This window comes from Tiliqua scincoides, chromosome 7 (genome assembly GCF_035046505.1).
Source record: "Tiliqua scincoides isolate rTilSci1 chromosome 7, rTilSci1.hap2, whole genome shotgun sequence".
NCBI lineage: Eukaryota > Metazoa > Chordata > Lepidosauria > Squamata > Scincidae > Tiliqua > Tiliqua scincoides.
This window is the reverse complement of record NC_089827.1, coordinates 71,293,323-71,313,751: the sequence shown is the minus strand read 5'-3', so window position 1 is coordinate 71,313,751 and position 20,429 is coordinate 71,293,323. Positions and strand designations below refer to the sequence as shown.

General features: G+C 44.6%; 1 pseudogene; it reads right to left on the bottom strand.

Moving 5' to 3' along the window:
• Positions 1-863: 863 nt before the first annotated feature.
• On the bottom strand, positions 864-980 carry LOC136658196 (5S ribosomal RNA; annotated as a pseudogene).
• Positions 981-20,429: the final 19,449 nt, after the last annotated feature.

Genomic DNA, 20,429 nt, shown 5'->3' with positions numbered 1-20,429 from the left:
CGGTGATGATGTCATCTCCAGTTACTTTTGGTGGTACTTTGAATAGGTGGACCGTGTGAAGTGGCAGAGTGGAGGGCAAATGTTGAGAAACACTGGTCTGGTGCAGTCTGCAAAAGAGACTGCAGTGATCTGTTTTGTAAAACAAATAAACTGCATTCAGTCTAGACAACCATTTAGGGGAAAAAAATCTGTAACCACCAGATTCACTTCAAACAGCATTAAGGAGGTACTGAAAGAACAGACGCCTGTCGGCTTAAGCAATATCCCCACACCTGTGTTTGGAAATGTTTGAATTCCAAACATCATATGGCTTCAGAGATTCTTCTGTAAGATACACTCTGTTGTTTAATGCTGATATCGTGCTTTTTGTGTGAATCTTGTGAAAAGGTGCCAGGCTGCCTTTAAGCATTGGCTAGAAGGAATTCTGTGGCTGTCGTGGAAAATCTGCTGCAGGTAATGGTGTTCAGCCTGTAACGTAAGGTATGGACAGGTGGCAACGGTTCTGAAGTAAACTGCCAGCCCAGTGCTAAACTGTGCTGGCGCAGTGGGGCCACCTGAATGGCCTCCGTTGTATCCAGCACAGCTTTGTAGCAGACTGGAGATCTCCAGTGAATATTTTTCCCCTTACGCTGAATATCGCCCCAGCCTGCCCTGGTTGGCAACCTTCAGTCTCGAAAGACTATGGTATAAGCCTACAGCACCTGGTATTCCCAGGCGGTCTCCCATCCAAGTACTAACCAGGCCTGACCCTGCTTAGCTTCCGAGATCATGGTATAAGCCTACAGCACCCAGTATTCCCATGCGGTCTCCCATCCAAGTACTAACCAGGCCTGACCCTGCTTAGCTTCCGAGATCATGGTATAAGCCTACAGCACCCGGTATTCCCATGCGGTCTCCCATCCAAGTACTAACCAGGTCTGACCCTGCTTAGCTTCCGAGATCAGACAAGATCGGGCATGTGCAGGATAACAGTTGCTGTCTGGGCCTGCTAAATAGCAAGTGCAAGTCCAAGCAGCCCTGTGCAAACTGGGGGGACTGGGAGGGGGTTTAGGATATGGTGAAGGCTTGTTCTACAGATCCTGCCCCCTTCCTGGGCCTGATCCATCCCCTGTTCTACTCTCCCCAACCCAGAAATGTCCCCACCTCCAAACCAGCCTGCCCTTCTGCTGCGTGATTCCTTACCTCCCCCACGGCCACTGTTGTGGACGCAGCATCAGTGAGGCTGTGCGAGCCTCTCCCCTGGAGCTACTTGCTCTCTGGGTAGCGTGAACATGCTTGATGGCATGTTCATGACACCCTCAGCTGGCAGAGCGGCTCCTGCACCAGCAGAGAGGTAAGTTATGGTTGCACTCTGATTTATGAAGGGGAAAATTCTACAAAACTATGAGAACTACGAAAACTCGTATAATGTGTGGGGAAACCTAGGCATAATAGTTCTAATCCAGGGAGGACTGTTAATATTGTACATGTTCTCAGGCCTGGACACAGGCAATGGCAAGGATGGAAAACATTACTTCAAGTCAATGATTTTCAACAGTTTTCTGCTCATGGCACATTGACCTCTTTGGTCTTCACCTCTTGTGATGTCCAGGAGACTCTTCCGGGTTCTGCGGCTCTGTTTCTAGGGCAACTGTCTGTAGTAACAAACTGTCTGTCCCTTTTCCTCCACTGGCTCTGGAAAGACAATTCATAAGTACACACAGTTGCTCTAGAAACAGAGCCACAGAATCTGGGAAATCTTTTCCTCAATTTTCAACCGCTGTGCTCCCAACTCCTGTGGCACAGGTGCAGACCTTTTATGGAACACCGTCAGCTGGTGTTGATAGCCTCTGCTTTAGTTTTCCCAAGGGCTTCTGAGAAATGGAAGTCCAAAGTCCCTGTGGGTACACAAAACTCACTACAAAGTTTTCTTGGGATCCTGGCTTGTTCTATCTTTTCCCCCCAAAGTTTCCCAGTACAGTATTCTCCGAGGACCATTTCTAGAGGGTGGGGTGTTTGAGCATTTGTCGAAGAACAAGACTGGAACACAAAGAGCAGCCCCTTCTCACCTGTGCATAGACCATCCCAAGAAACCAGAGAATTCAAGTGCCTCTCAAATTCTCCCTTTGCATGTTCTGCCTATCCCATGTTAAGGGGGCCCACAGGAGGGTTCCCGTCCCCTTCCAGTCTCCAAGCTCATTACAACTTGCATTTGGAACCCAGGTGCAGAAGTAGTTTCTGATGCACGTGCTTCTCAGAATCAGGGCCTGCGTTTTCTATCTGCGAGAAAATCTACTGTTAAGAGTACAGCCCCCACCACTGTGCTTTCAGGCTGATAACTCAAGTTTCTTAAGCCTGGAGACACACTGCTCAGCATGCTTTTATGTTTTCTTATGACTTGCTACAGAAATCACACCACTTTCCAACAAAAATTTGGATGGGAGAAAGGTAATCTTTTACCCTCTTGTTAGATTTTTTTTTTTTAATTCTAGAGATACGGCTTTGAGCACAGCTGTCTCCTGCCTCTTCAGAAAACCTGCTATTGAAAATAAAAAATATTGCCAAACCAACTTGCTGCTAAAGAGAAGCATGAGCTGAGTCGCTAATTGATCCGTTTTTGATCTGGCCGGTGGTTTTTTTTTAAAGCAGGTGCACAATTCTGGTCACAGCTGGCTCTTGTTCTCCTTTATTAGTATTAAAATATGAGTTAACCTGGCTTTAAGAGCAACAACAGGACACAAATAATAGGCATCAAACTGACAGGCCCATCATCATCAGCCTGGCAATAACAACAGATTGGCTTCTGTAGGCTGCTCCTGGCAAAAGAGCTCCCATGCTTAGATCTTTGGAGGGAGATGGTGTAAAAGCTGGACCAGAATCGCCTGGAACGGGGCCTTAAGAAATGAGATGGATGCTAAAGAGCAGTGGATGTGCTGGAGACACACGAGAACAATACTTTAGGCCCAAACCATGCCAATATTGTGTTTTGATTAACCACTTCTCAGCCAAAGCCCATCCAGAATGGGCTGGAACAGGCCAAAATGGAGATTTGATCGTTCAGCATGGTGCAGAATAATGGTAGGATGCATGTTACATGTACAGGAGGACAATTTTTTGGAAATAACATCCATGCAATATCACTGTTACATCAAATTTTTCCCAGCCAGGAAGGGAGAACAGGAATGTCAAACATAAGTCCTGAATGTGGCCCCCAGAAACCATTTATAACCATCCGCCCCCTGTTATATCTGGGCTCTCCCAGCTTTTCTCCTATCTTGAAACTATGAACAAAATTTGCACATTTTCTCTTCTGTCATTTGCAGCTATGAGTTTCTGTGTGAGAAGAGTGTGCTTATTTTAGGACACCATCTTCTAATGATGTCATTATCTGTTTAATGATGTCACTTCCGGCCCTCGCGATGCACCATGAATGCCAACCTCAGCCCTTGGTATGAAACGAGTTTGACTGGTCCCCTGCCTTAGGACCAGTCATTTCGATCTGTTGTTTGTTAAAAACACATTTGGGCTCAGGAACGTTTGAACAAATTGTAATTTTGTATGGATGTCATTTCCAGAATATTGACAGCCCTTTCTCAAATCTTGGTGGGCGCAGGGACATATACAGCCTGCCAAAGACTATGAAGATGGGAGGTGGAGATACATCTGCTTTGTTTCTGCTTTCCCTTGATTCAGAGATTCATAGTGGATTTGGTACAAATTGTTGTAGCCATGCTGTAGAGCCAACCTGTAGAGTTCTTTAGAGATCCAAGAAGAAACAGAGAAGTATTCATTATAAATATGTTACTTTCTTGGTGACCAAGTGGATAGCAAAATAATTAGTTAACAGTAGAACATACCTTTTAATGCTACCCAACAGAGCCTGCTTCTAGCTCCAGCTTTCCATAAAACCTGGATCAGAATTCTCCAGATTCTGACATGTTAGAGATATTTATAAAAAAAGGAGTGGAGTTCTCAAATTACACAACTCCCCCCCCCCCTCTGTGTGAATTGCTTGAAGAACAAATCTCAAATTGAGAGGCAGAGTGATACTGGGGGCCCACATTGATGGGACTCCCTGGGGTCAAGGCCCTTCATTCTTTTGCTTGTCCAAACAGACACTTTGCCTCTGTTGGCAGAAAGTCACAATGTTTGTGCCTTGTCTTTTGAGTCATGAAAGGACCTCAAGATAAGCTGTACTCACCTTTGAAAAATTCTATCCTCCATGTGGCTTTTCATGGTGGAGGGGGAAGGAGTAAAAATGGCTTCTTCACCTTGTTGGGTCTTTGCACTCCCCTAGCATTCACTCTGGGTCAAAAGACATGTATATACTAGTACCTCAATGAGAAAAGGGGAGTTCTGTAACACTGGAATTCACTGGCATTCATTGTAAGCAGTATTAGTGACCAGGGTAGTCTAATAATCTAAATTAGTATAAAGCAGTTTCATATGTTCCAGTCTAGACATGCCCCATCGGCATGGCTGCACCAGTGATGGAAAATTGGATTGGCACTTAATCCCTGAATCTTCATCCCATAATGAAACATGGCTCATGTTGCTCCCTTGTTAAAATCACCTCTTTCTCCCCTATTCTGTCCCTTCTCTCAAACTTGTGAAAACAGCTGTCTTACCTGTGATAGAAGGAGGCACCCTGGGGTAGGCACCCCAAGTGGACGCAGGCCATTGACAAGGGCGTATGTCCATGCAGCGATTGTGCGTTGCAATGGTGCTGATTGCAGCTTTCATGTCAGAGCGGAGAGTCCCCGCTCACCTTGATTGCCATGAGTAAAGGCAGTGATTTAGCCACTGATAGGGATGAAGTAAATAAGGTGGGAGGGGGCAACAGGGGAGAGGGAGGGGACAAGCAGGAGGACCACTGGCTGTCTTTTCTCCCAGCTTAACAGATCATTAAATGTAATTTCCTTTCTCTGACTGACGAATGTGGCAAACTTAGTGTAGCACCACGAACGGTACGGAGAACTCGTGCAAGGAAAGCGCCCTACAGGTAGACCACAGCTGCGATACAAGGACATCTGCAAGAGGGATCTGAAGGCCTTAGGAGTGGACCTCAACAGGTGGGAAACCCTGGCCTCTGAGCGGCCCGCTTGGAGGCAGGCTGTGCAGCATGGCCTTTCCCAGTTTGAAGAGACACTTGGCCAACAGTCTGAGGCTAAGAGGCAAAGAAGGAAGGCCCACAGCCAGGGAGACAGACCAGGGACAGACTGCACTTGCTCCCAGTGTGGAAGGGATTGTCACTCCCGAATCGGCCTTTTCAGCCACACTAGACGCTGTTCCAGAACCACCTTTCAGAGCGCGATACCAGAGTCTTTCGAGACTGAAGGTTGCCAACAACTAACGGTATGCAGTGACATTGTCTGTTGTGCAGTGAAATGTGTATTGGTGTTTAAATGCATATCACTGGTGTAGCTATAGGGTGTGCAAGCAGTGGGAGCAAAACAGAGGCACACACATCTGTTTTGCTTCCCCCAACCCAAAATGGCTCCCAGGGGGAGGGAGAGGTGGCACTTGCACGCTGCAGTGAAGCTCCCTGCAAAACTTAGTGCTTTGCACTCCCTCTAGCTATGCCACTGCCTTTAGTTTCAGTGATGACTGCCGCATGGTATGAAATAATATTTTCTTCGGATGATGAGCGTATGCAAGAGAAATCTGACATCTCACACTACGTCTGCTGCCCCTTTTGAAGAGCTCTGGACTTTTGTTTATTGTGTATGTGAGGAACGAATAGGATGAGCATTTTTTTTTCATATTGTCCTTATCTCTGCAACACATGAACTAGAATTGCAGCCCATTGATCAAGAATTCTCCCACGTTACACCTTTCTCCCTCTGTTCGCTGTTTTCCTTTCTTTACGAAGGAGGCAGACTGAGGCTCGCGCATCATAATTACACTGAAAGACAAAATTGCTTTAGAAAGGTCTTGAAATGCGCCTGTAGAAAAATAATTAATCATGCCATGAAATGACTATCATTTAATGATTGGGATTAAGCAGCATATTGACATGTGCACTGAAATGCCTAAAACGCCATGTCGAGAGAGATGGCGGCGGATGATGAAATGTGTGTGAAAGTTTTGCTTTTAAATTACTTGCTCACGTGCTTCGATCATTCCCTTGGAAACTGCGGTATGGAGAAGATCATTAATTTAGTTAGATGTGGAAGCCAATTACAAGTTACATACCACATATACAAAATACAAAACAATACAGAGGGAAGTACAGGTACATCATGAAAAAATGTTCCTTATGGACATTCATCACTGGAATGTACATAATGAGTACAAGTAAGCTCCAGGCATCTTTGGGAGAAAGTTTTCTGATTTACTGACTAACTATGGTTGGGTCACTTCCACAAAATTTCTTCTTGTCAATTACTCTGAGGGAGTCCTCAGAGCTCACTTGTAGTCCTTGGAGTCCTCAGAGCTCCTTTTCTAAACTTAAAAAAATGCAATCTTTCTACACAATTATAGGCTCCATTCCTTTTGTACAAAGCATATGTAAGAGTAACTTTACAGACGTACAGAAGCAAAGGACCCCACACAATAATTAAGGCTGCAATCCTCTACACACACTTCCTGAGAGTAAGCCCCATTGAACACAGAGGGCATACTTCTGAGTAGGCATCCATAGGGCTGCACTGTAAGTATGTTAAATATGCATACATTAATATTTAAAAGTCTAGATTTAAAAAAAAATATTCAGTAGACTTTCAAGGACTTTCAAGGTTTCAACATACCTTTTTAATATCTTCAGCAAAATACAATTCCTAATTATTCTTATAGAGGAAAAATGTGCACTGCAAACCATCAACTTCAAATCAAACTCAAAATTTAGATTTGCTGACTTGATCAGTTCCACTTAAAGCAAAACACAGACTGTCACAAATCCAATTCATGGTTACCATGACAAATCAAAGTACATCGTGTGACCCAAGCTGGGAATCATTATCCAAACATACAATTATATATTCAATCTTCCTCAATTATTGTCTCAATTATTTCCCTTGCAAATGTAGGCACACAGAACAAATGCATTTATATCATCACACCGCAGCACACAATGCTAGATTGTACAGCTAACATGAAGCTGTAGCAATTGATATTATTTTGTCAGCTTTTAATCAGGCAGTTAATACAAAACTGTTGTAAGCAAGAAGTTCATAAGATAAATGCTTTCAGTATCAATATGTCACCCTGTAATTTCTCCCAGTCTTTTATACAAGACCTTAAAATCCAGGTCTGGCCCAAGGAGTAAGGTTATGTGATGTTGTCACCCACTACTGCCTGCTGCCCCCCTTCCTTCACTGCTATGACCCACTTAGAAGTGAGTGGACATGTATCCCCACTTCTCCTGCCTTTCAGGTTAGAACAGCATATCCCAAACTGTGGGATATGAACCAATGTGTGGTGGGTCATGAACCCATGTGCTGGACCATGATGTGATGTTCCTTCTTGCACTGCAAGGCCCAGGAGATCTCCTCTGGGCTGAGCCGGGCCAGCAACCCAATATATTTTCCTCACCGGGCCTCAGAATGACCTGAAGAAGCTACCAGAAGAGATTTCCATCTTGTGCTTCTGGTCACTTCTATGGGCCAGGCTGAGGCCTGTAGGGGCCAATAGAGTGGGTCACCAGCCCGGTGCAACCCAGAAGAGGCCTCCAGGGTCTCCCAAGAAAGCCTTGCGGCACAAAAAGGAGCATCATGCAACCCACAGCGGAGGACAAGGTGCTTCATGGTTCTGAAAAGTTTGGGAACCACTGAGTTAGAAGCAGAGAAGAGATGACAATATCTTACATTTCACGCCTCTTCCTCTGAAAGCAAGGACAAAAGAGATAACATATGCAGTGGCTCTCTTATCTCATTCACCTCATCCCCTTTTTCAAGGAGGAGGAGGAGGCTGGACTGGTGGTTGGCTAAGAAGGCACCATCACTGGCTACATCTCTGTCCTCCTCGTCCTTGCTCATAAAGTGAGGTAGCGGTAGCTGCAGCTGGGTGGCTGCTGCCCTCCCTGCTTGTTCATCTTCTTCCTCCTCCTGGCTTGAAATAGCATATCAAATGGGGTAGAACAAGGAAGCTGTGAAAAGTGGACGTGGGGCAACAAGCTTGTTCCACCCTGCTCTACTATTCTATTTCAAACAGTGTTGGGACTAGGAAGAACAGGTAACACTCCCTCATCACCGGGCTGGCCTTGCTACAACCCATCAAAAAATTTAATAAAATATTGTCTTCTCTTATGTCCACTGACTGTCCAACCACTTGCTCCATAAGATGCTGTCTTTGCTATTCAGCATTCTCAGATGAGTTGCAAATACAGCTCATGACTGTTGATGCCCTGAAAAAAACCTCCCATGGCTTCATCCGTGCTCTTTATTTATCTTTGGCACAATTGTTTCTCGCTTGCCTTTCGAAGGCGTCAGCCATTCACAGAGTTCTCTGACAGGCGAAATTTGCTTGGCAAGCATCTTGGCAGCATGGATGGACGACTGGGGTCATATTGAAAAGATCGTTTTGTCGTGCAATATTGTCAAAAGATTCAGTGCAGAAAATTTGAGTTAGATAACCAGTGGTATGCTTGGTGAACATTAGGATAGAGCAACTTCCTGTGGGCTAAATGCTAGCAAACTGTGGCAAGTGCATCTTCATCCTTTTGTTCCTTTCCCCACACCTTTGAAAATGATGATAATAATGCTCTCTGTCTACTTGCTATATCCTGCATGACCCAACTCTGCAATGACCTCAGGGTGACAGACAGGCCAGCTCTACCCAAATTGGTGTGATATTGTTGGAATCTGCTCGTTAAACTGGATTATGGCTAAGCTCCAAGGTATATTTTTTACCTTGCCTTTAGCAAGGCACACAAATGGGTACTCATTTCAGCTTTTAAAATCCCGTTAAGGGAGAACCCCTCTACAGTGTTTGTAGTTTTGACTTAAGGGCAATAAATAACAATATTACCATATGATTAAATATGAGCAGGTGGATACCACAGTGAAGGCAAGTGCTGGATTCTATCCCCCATTTCTTCACACACACACACCCCCGCCCCCTTTTTCTCTTTGGACTTGCTCCAGCAATTTTGCTGGTGCAGTTCCAAGGAGATCCATTGCAGGTTGAGAGGCTTACAAAGGTGTAAGGGAATTTAAATCCCCTTTCGTCCCTGAAGCTTCTCAATCCACCCTTCCCCCTCACTAGATACAGTGTGCCTGTTTTTGCTGCAGCTGAACCAGCATGGGAGGGAAAGAATAGGCTTGGGCTTTAAGGCTATAATCCTATGCATACTTACCTGAGAGTAAGTCCCACTTAACATAGTGGGACTTACTTCTGAGTAGATACGGTTAAACCTGTGCTGTGGTTTAAACTGGCAATCATTCACTGGACATCTTTTAGTGTGTCTTGTTATCATAGGGTCCAGTGCAGGCCAGTTGCAGGATATACTATTTTATGGAAGCCACATTTTCTGTTCCCAGTGCAAAAAACTGTATAGTCATTATAGTGGATAAGTGCTGTGAACAGGCAAAACAAGTGAAAATATTATATCTATGAGACAAGTGATGACTATATACAAACCATAACTAACAGTTAAAGTGGCAATCCACTTGTGTAGATTAGAGTCCCAAACTTACAATGTCAGAGTCTGGGAAGGCAGGAATGTCCATGAAAATAAGTGAAAGATGTTCCTCTGCAGAACTACCATAGCTTGCGTTTCGAATATGTCCTCTACCTTCCTTGTTGTTGTGCTATGGTTTGGCAAATCACAAATAACTGTGATTATAGGGAATCTCCTGTGAGTTCCTGGGGTTTTGAATTTTTGCACTTGGCATTTCAGCTCCTTGAGCTCCTTGAGCTTTTCACAAGGTCTATGTGGCTGTCCACCTCAGGCCAAGATGCTTACCACAGTTAGGGCATGAGTGTTGAAAATGCATATGTAAACTAGATATTATATTAGCAGTCATTATCAAAAGTGAAATTACTGCCACTTGGATAGAAAGGCTGAGAGCAAGGGGAAGACTGTTCAGTGGCTACTGAAACCTAACCCATGCTTCAAGAAGCTTGAAGGTTGCTGAGCCACATATGCGTTCAATGCAGATGGACTTTTAGAGCAGAACTGTAGGCTGGTGTGTTCAGTCTGTTAGTGCTGAACAAATGATAAGCAATAATAGCTGCAATGTGCTTTACAGGCAGGCAACAGAGAGGTGGAACTATGGAGCTGGGATTTTCTAGAACACACTCCCACAAAAATCTATCAAGATTAGTTTTGTCACCAAGTCCCAGCAGAGGGATCACAGAAGAAGCCCTAAGAAGAGTAAACGATTGATCATCTTCCTACTAAACAGAAGCTCTGAGAAAAAGTTGGGTGGATATGGAATGATTGTTTTTACCCCAAGGGTGGATGTGCTTATATGGTCTGTGTCCTCGTCAAAGGAGAGTGATGAAGTGATTTGAAATGAGGCTGTCCTCAATGCCTGCGACAGATGGATATAAACCAGGACCATAGGTACCATCCACAGTCCTTCCAGAATCCTTTCATAAGAAAAAAGGTATGAAATAACTAAAGCTAAACTGTGAGACAATTCCCTTGTCTACATAAACCTCAGCAAAGCACATCTCAGAGACCTCTTCATAGCATTTTAAGATGATCAGCATCGTCACAGACAAGTTCGCTTCCCCCATTTTTATTCACTGCCAAATTTTTCCTCTTGCTATCAAACTGCGTCATGCCTGGAATGAGAAATGCCATGCTTTTAAATGCTCCAACTGAATCTGGCACCCTTTATGGCGCTTGCTATAAATTTGTTCTGGTGATCAAGTCAGTTTATCCATCCTCCAGAGCTGTCCTCATATCAGGCTGGCAAATAAACAATCGGGATTCACTTCGCAGCTATCTATTAAACGGCAAGTTTTATTTGTGGGGAGACGGTAACAGGTGAAAGAATGATTCCAGAAATATCATACAGCCCTGAAGGAAAAGATTCAGAAAGCTAATTACAGAATGCTCAGGATGTACTCAGGGAAACAGTTCGATAATTATTTCGTTTTAAAGAGATTATCTGTCTTGTTGTGAATGCAGGTGTAAAAACCCAGTGATGAGCCTATTGTAGCACTGTTGGAGCCAGAGATGACCCATCCATCCAGTTGCCTCAGGTGGCTGGCTGGCTGGCTAGGTGCACCCATCTCCATTCACCCACTCGCCCCCACTGCCCTGCTCCTCCCAGTCCATGGATTACAAGAGGGGATTGCAATGGAGGAGGAAGTGTGGAGGAAACAAGACTGATGGGCTGGAGACTCTCTAGTTCATCACCCTTCACTCCTCAATGCTTCCTTTTCCTCTCCACCCCTCCCTCCTTTTCCATTCCAGGAAGTTGGGAAAGCAGAAGCTGGTACATTCCCAGGTAAGAGGGGCAGTTTTTGACAAGCTGCCTCTGGCACCAGGAGGTCTTGCGCCAGCTCTGGTTGGAGCAAACATAGCCTGCTGTGACCTGAATCGAAAAAGCCTCAGCAGCATAACATCAAAGCTGAAAAAGCATGATTTGTTGGGAGGAAGACAAAAACTAGGGGCTGAACATAAGTACATCGTCATAGAATTATGCCTTATGTTCAAGATCTATGTTCAGGATCTATGCCTTATGTTCAGGATTGGGCCTTGAGTCATCAAGCCAAGTGTCTGACTGCAAGAGTATCTCAGACGATGGCTTTTCCAAATTCAGCTGTTTTCTCAATTCCTTTTAGCATAGAGAGCTGGGGATTGAAACTGGAACTTTCTTCATACAAGGAATGTGCACTAGCTTGGAGTGAGAGCCCCTGGTAGTGCAGGAGGTCTGGCTCAGTTGGCAGAGCTGCCTCCTTGTATGCCTGAAGATCTGAGGCTGCCAGTTCGAAACAACCGGAAATACCCGAGAACTGACGACATGCTGATATACTGATGAGCGGACCCTCGGTGGCAGAGAGGAGTTGCTGTCAAGTGGAGCGTGGGAGGCGAAGGCCAGAGAAAGGCCAGACCTGGAAGGAATCCAGCTGGAACGAGGAGTTCTATAAAAGACTAGAACTATTCCATTGTAAAAATCCCTACAGGGGTTTAGAACAGCCTGCCTTGGATTAAAAGTCTGAGGAGAAATCTGATGACCAAAGGAAGGCGGTACATAAATATCTGTATAAATAAATAAATGTGAGAATGGAAGGAAGATGGGAGTTGGGGGGACAGTGATGGACCACCAACTTACAAGGCCCTTTCCAATTCTGTTTTGAGTTCCCTCTGAGCGATATACTTGTATTATAGAACTTTCTACTATAAATGTTAGATGATACTAGGAACTGTGGGGAAGCATCTCAGCAAGCGAGAAGATCAAGCGTGATGAATTCTTAGAAAACCAGTTTGCTGGTTTCTGTGACTGACTCTTCTCATTATCAATGGTGGGGCTCTTGTGCTGCTGTTGATGCAACCCTTCTAGGAACACTGGATATGAAATCCGGCGTGTGTAACGGCGTCAGAAGCGTCAGGAGGGGCTCAAATTCCATCTCACCCACTTCTATTACTGTCAATGTACTTTTCATTATCGTTTCATCAGGACTAATTAACAAGAATTGGGGTAATAGGAGGCACATACTTGGTATGCAAAACCAAATCGGCTGTACAACTGATGCTTCCGTACAGCTGGTACTTTGTGCTTTGATAGTCAGAGGAGTATAGATAGCTTATCTCTTAGGCTACACCAGATGTCTGTTGCTTGCTTGCCTGTTGGCTTCCTGCTAGTTGGGTAACTATCAAGTGGTTTCAGTTATTGCCAACTCTGGCTCTTGCAGTTGTTGCTGCCGAAAAAACAGCAAACAAACAAACATCCAGTGTTGCAGGTTGGTTGGTTTACATCTGCATATTAAACCAGTAAAGCATCAACTGGGTTGTTCAGAGAATAAACTATCTCACAATGTTTTATTTTGTCTCTCCACAAATGATGAACATCTTTTGAATCCCTACTTTATATTATTGCACAGTCCTATACATGCCTACTTAGCAGTAAGTCCCATTGAGTTCAGTAGAACTTACTTCCAGGTAAGTATATATTCAGGACTGCAGCCTCAGAGTACGAAGAACTTATTTTGTGGAACATGTAATGGTGCTCCCATAACCATGAGTTGTCTGTCCATAGCTTGCAGTTGGGGTCATCCGAAACTCTGTCAGATGGTTTGGCCAAAGGAAAGGAAAATGGGCTCTCTGTTCAGTCACTGATGAGCTGGTTCCTGTCTTGGGCTCTACATGAAGGACAGTGTCAATGCCATCATGACTGGCCTCCACCATATATCTATGTGTCTTAGGGCTGTTCTGCCGCTTTGCGCTTGGTGCCCTGCTCACCTTCTCTCTCACTATAGCTGGTCATTGGGATCAAGGATGGCTTGTGCCTTCCCACTGCCTGAATCCTTCCCATTTTGCTGCCCTTGCCATTTTGATGCGGGGAGTGGGGTGTGCGCATGATGTGGACCTGCTGTGCATAAGGAGAGGATGCGTAAGGAGAAGGGAGAGAAGCATGGCCAGCATGTTCCAGTCTTCTTGCTCATCTTAAATAGGGATGGCTTGAAGGATGGGGGCTCTGACCTGAGCTGAAGGGAAGGGAAGTGAGGGTGGGCAGGTGGGCGGGCTCCAAATTGCCCCTCCCTGCCCACTTGGTGCTTTTATGAATGGGGAGAGGCATTCTGGAGCCTCAGCAGCTTTCCCCCTTCTTCCTTCAGCTGCACCGACTGCTGCTGCTGTGATCCTCTTTAGATTCACTCTCAGTAAGCAGGAGAAGGATCAGAGCATCAACTTCGGCACCACCATTAGAAGTGAGCTGGAGAAGGTGGAAGACAGATGGGGACTCACCTGTCCCTCCAGCTCTGGAGCATGTCGTAACGCTTCCACAAAACACTAGCCCTGTTTGAAACTGCAACAGAATCCTGCCACTGAGAGCCACAAGTCACTCCTGGCCCAGCTGTACTTGCATTCAGCTGGACTATTATCTCCATAGAGTTGTCAGTCAGTCATTGCTTACCCAGTTCTTGTCATAGCTACTAAGAACTTATACTTATCCTGAACAGGGGTGTCACCCAGTGCAGGGAGGAGGAGAGCAGTGACAGGAGTCGGTAGAATGGGAGCAGGGAGAGAAAAAAAAACTGGGCAATGGTAGGGTGGAGGCCAGGTCTACTAGGCTTCCCAATGAAGAGCCCAGGTCTACCCACTCAGCAGACCAGACCTCCCATGGTTGGCAACCTTCAGTCTCAAAAGTATGGTATAAGCCTACAGCACCCGGTATTCCCAGGCAGTCTCCCATCCAAGTACTAACCAGGCCTGACCATGCTTAGCTTCCAAGATCAGACAAGCTTTTGCTCTATCTTTCACTCTCTTCCTTTAGTGTCACCTCCCTTGGTATCATCCAGTGTGGTCCGCACCCTCCACACTACCCTAGTGATGCCACTGGCCCAGGGCCACTTCACACAAGTATGTATGTACACCAAAAGTGCCCACATACAAGGATAAAGTGTAAATACAGTAAGCATACGTATCATGCAGTTATGGGAACTATGACTACGCGTACTTTCAGTCCCTTGTTGAGTGTAATGAGGGTGTTAAAAATTTTCCTACTTGATGATATCACTTCCAGCCGTGACATCACTTCTGGTGAGTCCCAAGAGATTGTCATTCTCAAAAGTGGGTCCTGGCACTAAAAAGTTTGAGAACTAGTGATCCAATGAATGTAAAGTCTTTTGAATGCTATAAAGTGTGCTTAAGCTAATATAAAGGTTAAATTGCACAAATTCAATATTTCTTATTTGACATGTATCACATTTGGCAATCCGGATTGTAAGGAAAACAGTTTTGGAGGGTTTTTGTTAAGGTTTTGGAATAAAAAGTCATCTTCAAGGAGAGTTTAAACTTGGACCTTCATGTTGATTATAGATGTCTCTTTATCGACAGAGTGCAAACAAAAATGTGTTATTGCAACAGGCTTTAAGTTCCACTGTTCAAGATGTGTGGCAATTCAATTTTTATAGGCATTCAGCTGTGTTGCCACTCAGAGACAGCCAACAAAAATGTCAACAAATGCCATCCATAGAAGGGAGTTTTATGTCATTATTCGATAGAGATTTCCACTGGGAGTGGAGCAACTAGGTAGTTGTTAGGTTATAACAACTCTGATTTAGGTTCAGATGGCTGGATTTGGAGTGATGACTGCAAAATGTGAGGCCCTGAATTCCACTGCATACAATTGTCGTCCATATGTGCTCCTGTTATTGAAAGACTCTATGGTACTGCCTATTTTTAGACATCTAGGACAAAATCCAGTCAAAGTTAAGTACCTTAAAATCCCAAAATGGTTTCAGTGGGGGCAAGTAAACAACTGCTACGTTCTCCAATTGGATTCAGTGCATCTTTCACATGTTTAACTTTGGTGGTGGATTTTGCCCTTAGCATATAGAAAATATTGTAGATTTTGAATAATTGAAAGACAAGGGGGAAACCTCCTACGTGGAAATATAGCAACAGCCAATAAACTGAAACATAGTTCACACTGAACAGGTAAGGATAGAAGCTCAGCTTATGAGTGTAGTTTACCTTTTGCATTTATCCAAGAGTAGTGCCAAGCTTTGCAACAGCTTACTTTAACTCTGCATCTGTCCTGTGAATCCAGAAAGAAGCTGGGATTGGCTCCGCTAAGTCATTTTTCATGGTTTTGACAGCTGAGAAGGACATAATTACTGATGGAGTTGGGTTTTTTTCATTTCTATTGCACTTTTCTCAAGTGGATGTCATGAATCAGAACAATGTCATGATTCCAAGTAGCAAAGGAAATAGTGGAAATAATACCCAAGCATTGAGCAGTGGCATAGCTAGAGGGGTTCAAAGCACTTAGTTTTGTAGGTGCCTGAATGCGCCATGCAAGCGGCCTCTTCTCCTCCCCTTTGAAGACATTCTGGGTCGTGGGAGCAAAATGGAGGCGTTCACTCCACTTCCCCCACCCCATAATGATTCAACCCTGCCTCCCCCCACATCCCCACTTCCCCAATTCCCCCAATTGCTGGAGCACCAGCAATTCACTAGTACTGAGCTACCTCTGGTGCTGGGCTGGCGTTGAGGGCCGCGATCGTGCTTTATGGCACGTTTGCGATACTCATCACCAGCAGAGTGCTAGCAGTATGAAGTCAGGATTGGGCTCTTAGGCTGTAATCCTATCTTACTGGAAACAAAACCTCTACCCATTCAGAACACCACCTTTTCTCAACACTGAAGTTATTGTTGTTGTTGTTGTTGTTGTTGTTGTTGTTAACAGTATTTATATACCGCTTTTCAACAAAAAGTTCACAAAGCGGTTTACAGAGAAAATCAAATATCTAATGGCTCCCTGTCCCAAAAGGGCTCACAATCTAAAAAGATGCAACACCAGCAGACAGCCACTAGAAAAGACACTGCTGGGGTGAGGTGGGCCAGTTACTCTCCCCCTGCTAAAAAGAGGAGCACCCACTTGAAAAAGTGCCTCTTACCCAATTAGCAGGGGTAAGTTAATGGGAATAGCCTTGTGTAACACACAAGCTCTGTGTTTTTATCAGAGTTTATCAGAGTTTTCACATGCACAAGAAGCCATTAGGATTGGGCCTACTCTGTGATTTTGTAGTTTTGTTATATATCTTAACTAACAGTTTCTCAAGACCACTTGGTTTTTAATGCAAGAATTGTGTTTGTCACTGATACACTGGAGGTACATCCCTGCTCACTACAATACAAGTGTTCTTATTGCACTCCCCTCAACTAGTTTTCTTGTTTCTTTTCTATTGACTTTATTTGTTAGGGTTTATTTCCTTCATTCCTTTGGCTTTTCTTTTTTCTTACACTTTAAAAACTTTAAGTTTTTAAAAATTTAGATAAGAGTTCTAAATTCTAAATAAATAAATTCTAAATAATTTCTAAATTCTAAATAAAGAGCCAATTCTATGCTTGGGATCATTAGGAAAGGTATTGAGAACAAAACGGCTAATATTATAATGCCGTTGTACAAATCGATGGTAAGGCCACACCTGGAGTATTGTGTCCTGTTCTGGTCACCGCATCTCAAAAAAGACATAGTGGAAATGGAAAAGGTGCAAAAGAGAGCGACTAAGATGATTACTGGGCTGGGGCACCTTCCTTATGAGGAAAGGCTACGGCGTTTGGGCCTCTTCAGCCAGAAAAGAGACACCTGAGGGGGGACATGATTGAGACATACAAAATTATGCAGGGGATGGACAGAGTGGATAGGGAGATGCTCTTTACACTCTCACATAACACCAGAACCAGGGGACATCCACTAAAATTGAGTGTTGGGAGAGTTAGAACAGACAAAAGAAAATATTTCTTTACTCAGTGTGTGGTTGGTCTGAAGGCCTTAGGGATGGACCTCAACAAGTGGGAAACCCTGGCCTCTGAGCGGCCCGCTTGGAGGCAGGCTGTGCAGCATGGCCTTTCCCAGTTTGAAGAGACACTTTGCCAACAGTCTGAGGCTAAGAGGCAAAGAAGGAAGGCCCATAGCCAGGGAGACAGACCAGGGACAGACTGCACTTGCTCCCGGTGTGGAAGGGATTGTCACTCCCGGATTGGCCTTTTCAGCCATACTAGACGCTGTGCCAGAACCACCTTTCAGAGCGCGATACCATAGTCTTTCGAGACTGAAGGTTGCCAATATCTGGTTGGTCTGTGGAACTCTTTGCCACAGGATGTGGTGATGGCGACTGGCCTGGATGCCTTTAAAAGGGGATTGGACAAGTTTCTGGAGGAAAAATCCATTACGGGGTACAAGCCATGATGTGTATGCGCAACCTCCTGATTTTAGAAATGGGTTATGTCAGAATGTCAGATGCAAGGGAGGGCACCAGGATGAGGTCTCTTGTTATCTCATGGGCTCCTTGGGGCATTTGGTGGGCCGCTGTGAGATACAGGAAGCTGGACTAGTTGGGCCTATGGCCTGATCCAGTGGGGCTGTTCTTATGTTCTTATGAGTTCGGGGGGGGGTCACTTCAGTTCACTGGTTCCCAACCTGTGGTCCATAGACACCCTGAAAAATGGTCCGCGGGGTCTCAAAAAAATTGCCTTCAATCACTTTCAACATTTCACTGTGACCTCTCCCCCAGAGATCACCAGAGAAGGTGGGGAACAAGGCACCTGCAGCCACAGCCAGCACAGAAGTGGCAGCTGTGGGTAATCCATTCTCTGCCTGCCTACTTTCCTCCACAGCTCCTCCTCCTCCTTCTGCTCCCTGGATGGGAAAAGGAAAAGGGGGGCAGAGGGGAAGAGGAATGTGGAGGGGTGGGAAGTGTTGAGTTGGAACTCTGGAGACTGGGAGGACTAGACAGCGGCACATCATCGCTGGCGCCACATTTGGCATGCTTCCTCAGGCATCAGGAGGTCCTGGGCAGGCCCTGTACGTGCTTGTTTATTCTGTTATTCAGATCTGTTATTGCTAAGTGTTCCCTGTCACTACTGAAAATGTCATAGACGCACAGAACATTAACTGTATATTGCGTGCATGACAGTGATTTGAATTTAATTTTTTTCCCTCTTTTAGCTTCTGATCTGCCTTCACGGTGTGCTCTCACGCTTCCAGTCCACGTGCCCAGGTGTCAAATGCCTTCTTTAAAAATGGAGTGGAAGCCAGCCTCTCTTTATGAGAATCGGTTTTCCAAAGGCGATTGTTCCACCAGGAAGATGAGATGAAGAATCAGCTGAAATATGATACATCATTACAAACAGAAAATGTTACAAGCAATGTAGAGCATGGCTGAGAGGAATTCCAGGTCTGACTCTTTTCCATCTGTGCCTAAAAGCAAAATTGACTGGTGAGGAGTTTCATTTTTGAAAAGAAAAGGCCATTGATGACACAAACTGGGGCATGTGTGCTGTTCACAGAAGCACAAAACTTTTTTTCCCCCTACAGACAACATTTCATGAGCCTCACATCTTTCACTGCTGTCAGTATCGTGCAAGTATCGTGGACTCCAAATTCTTTGTGGTTTGACGATCGATCTACCAAAATACTTTTAGCTTTGAAAGAAGCGCAGAGGGCTTGCTCTTTTAAGTACCCACATTCCAAAGATTTTTTTTTTACTGTGTTAATGTATTTGGGTCTATTTTGGAATTTGGTGATCCTGTCTCTTTTCCTGAAAATTGTTTGCTGCCTAGATTAGGTTTCAGAATGTGGAATTCAATGTCTCATTTTATCACTTCCACCTACAGCATCTTTGTATGTGAGTCTCACTTTGCTTGTTGTGTGAAGACCTGTCAATCAGAACTGCTGTTTGCTAAAAGCAGGTTTTGGCTATGAAGGGGTTACTACACTTTCAATTTTGCATGGGTGTCATTTTCCAAATAATGTGTGTCTAATACAGAATCACAAAATCATAGAGTTGAATGGGACCTTCATAAAAATATGCCACTGTGTTTTGTATGATACTGATGGCCGAATGTCCTATCCTACTTTCCATCACCGATGCAACCACAATGCCCTGAGGTAAGGGAACAAATGTTACCTTGAGGAGGCTTCTGCAATTCCCCACCCCAGGACGCAGTGCATGTCCTGTTGGCATGGCTACATCGGTACTGGAAAGCTGAATAGGATTAGGCCCTGAGTTAGAAAACATCCATTCCAGCTTGTTCCATTCTGTTCTGAATGGATTTTTGACTGGGAAGTGGTTAATAAAGGCATGTTCTTGGAATGGTTCCAGGTTTAAAATACTGTTTTCAAGTGTCTCTAACACATCCTGCTGTTTTTTCCATCTGTTAATGGCTCATTCTGTTCCATTCTGGTTTTTATACTGTCCCGGAGAAAACTCCTAAAAGGACAGGAAAGTCAGCTTTGTGTTCCCGCACATGTGTTCTCACATGCCCAAGGCACGTGGCTCTTTCTCATGCGAATGACACTCAGCCAGACAACACAGACATGAGTAGTATGCGTTCCCCATGTCTCTCTCACCACAACTCTATTTCCATAGTGAAAGGTCACTCTTTGGACCACTCAAGGGGGAGCAAGCTATCAATATCTCCATACCTGTCAGTATCACCAATAGATTTCCTATATGAGAAGCTTCAGCCTTTTCCCAGACAGCATCTACTTCCATTAGGCATTCAGATTAAAGACTGCGAAGAAAGTCAGCTCTCTGTCGATATCTGATTGCTTCGCTCTACAGAAATAATGATGTCCCCAGATATGGATTTTTAAAATATTGTGTGGTATTTTTAATTACTTGTCAGCTTACTGCAGTTCAAAGCATGAAAGTGGAGGTGCAATGCACACATTTCATTTCCCGTTAAGCTGATTTCACCAAACTGTGCATGACTAGATGAAGGTCTGGGAAATTATTGTGATGAACTAAACTAATCTGACCTTTTCAAGTCTCCTCACTTTGATCATCTTGGCCATTTCTAGCCTAGCTGCCTGAATCAATGA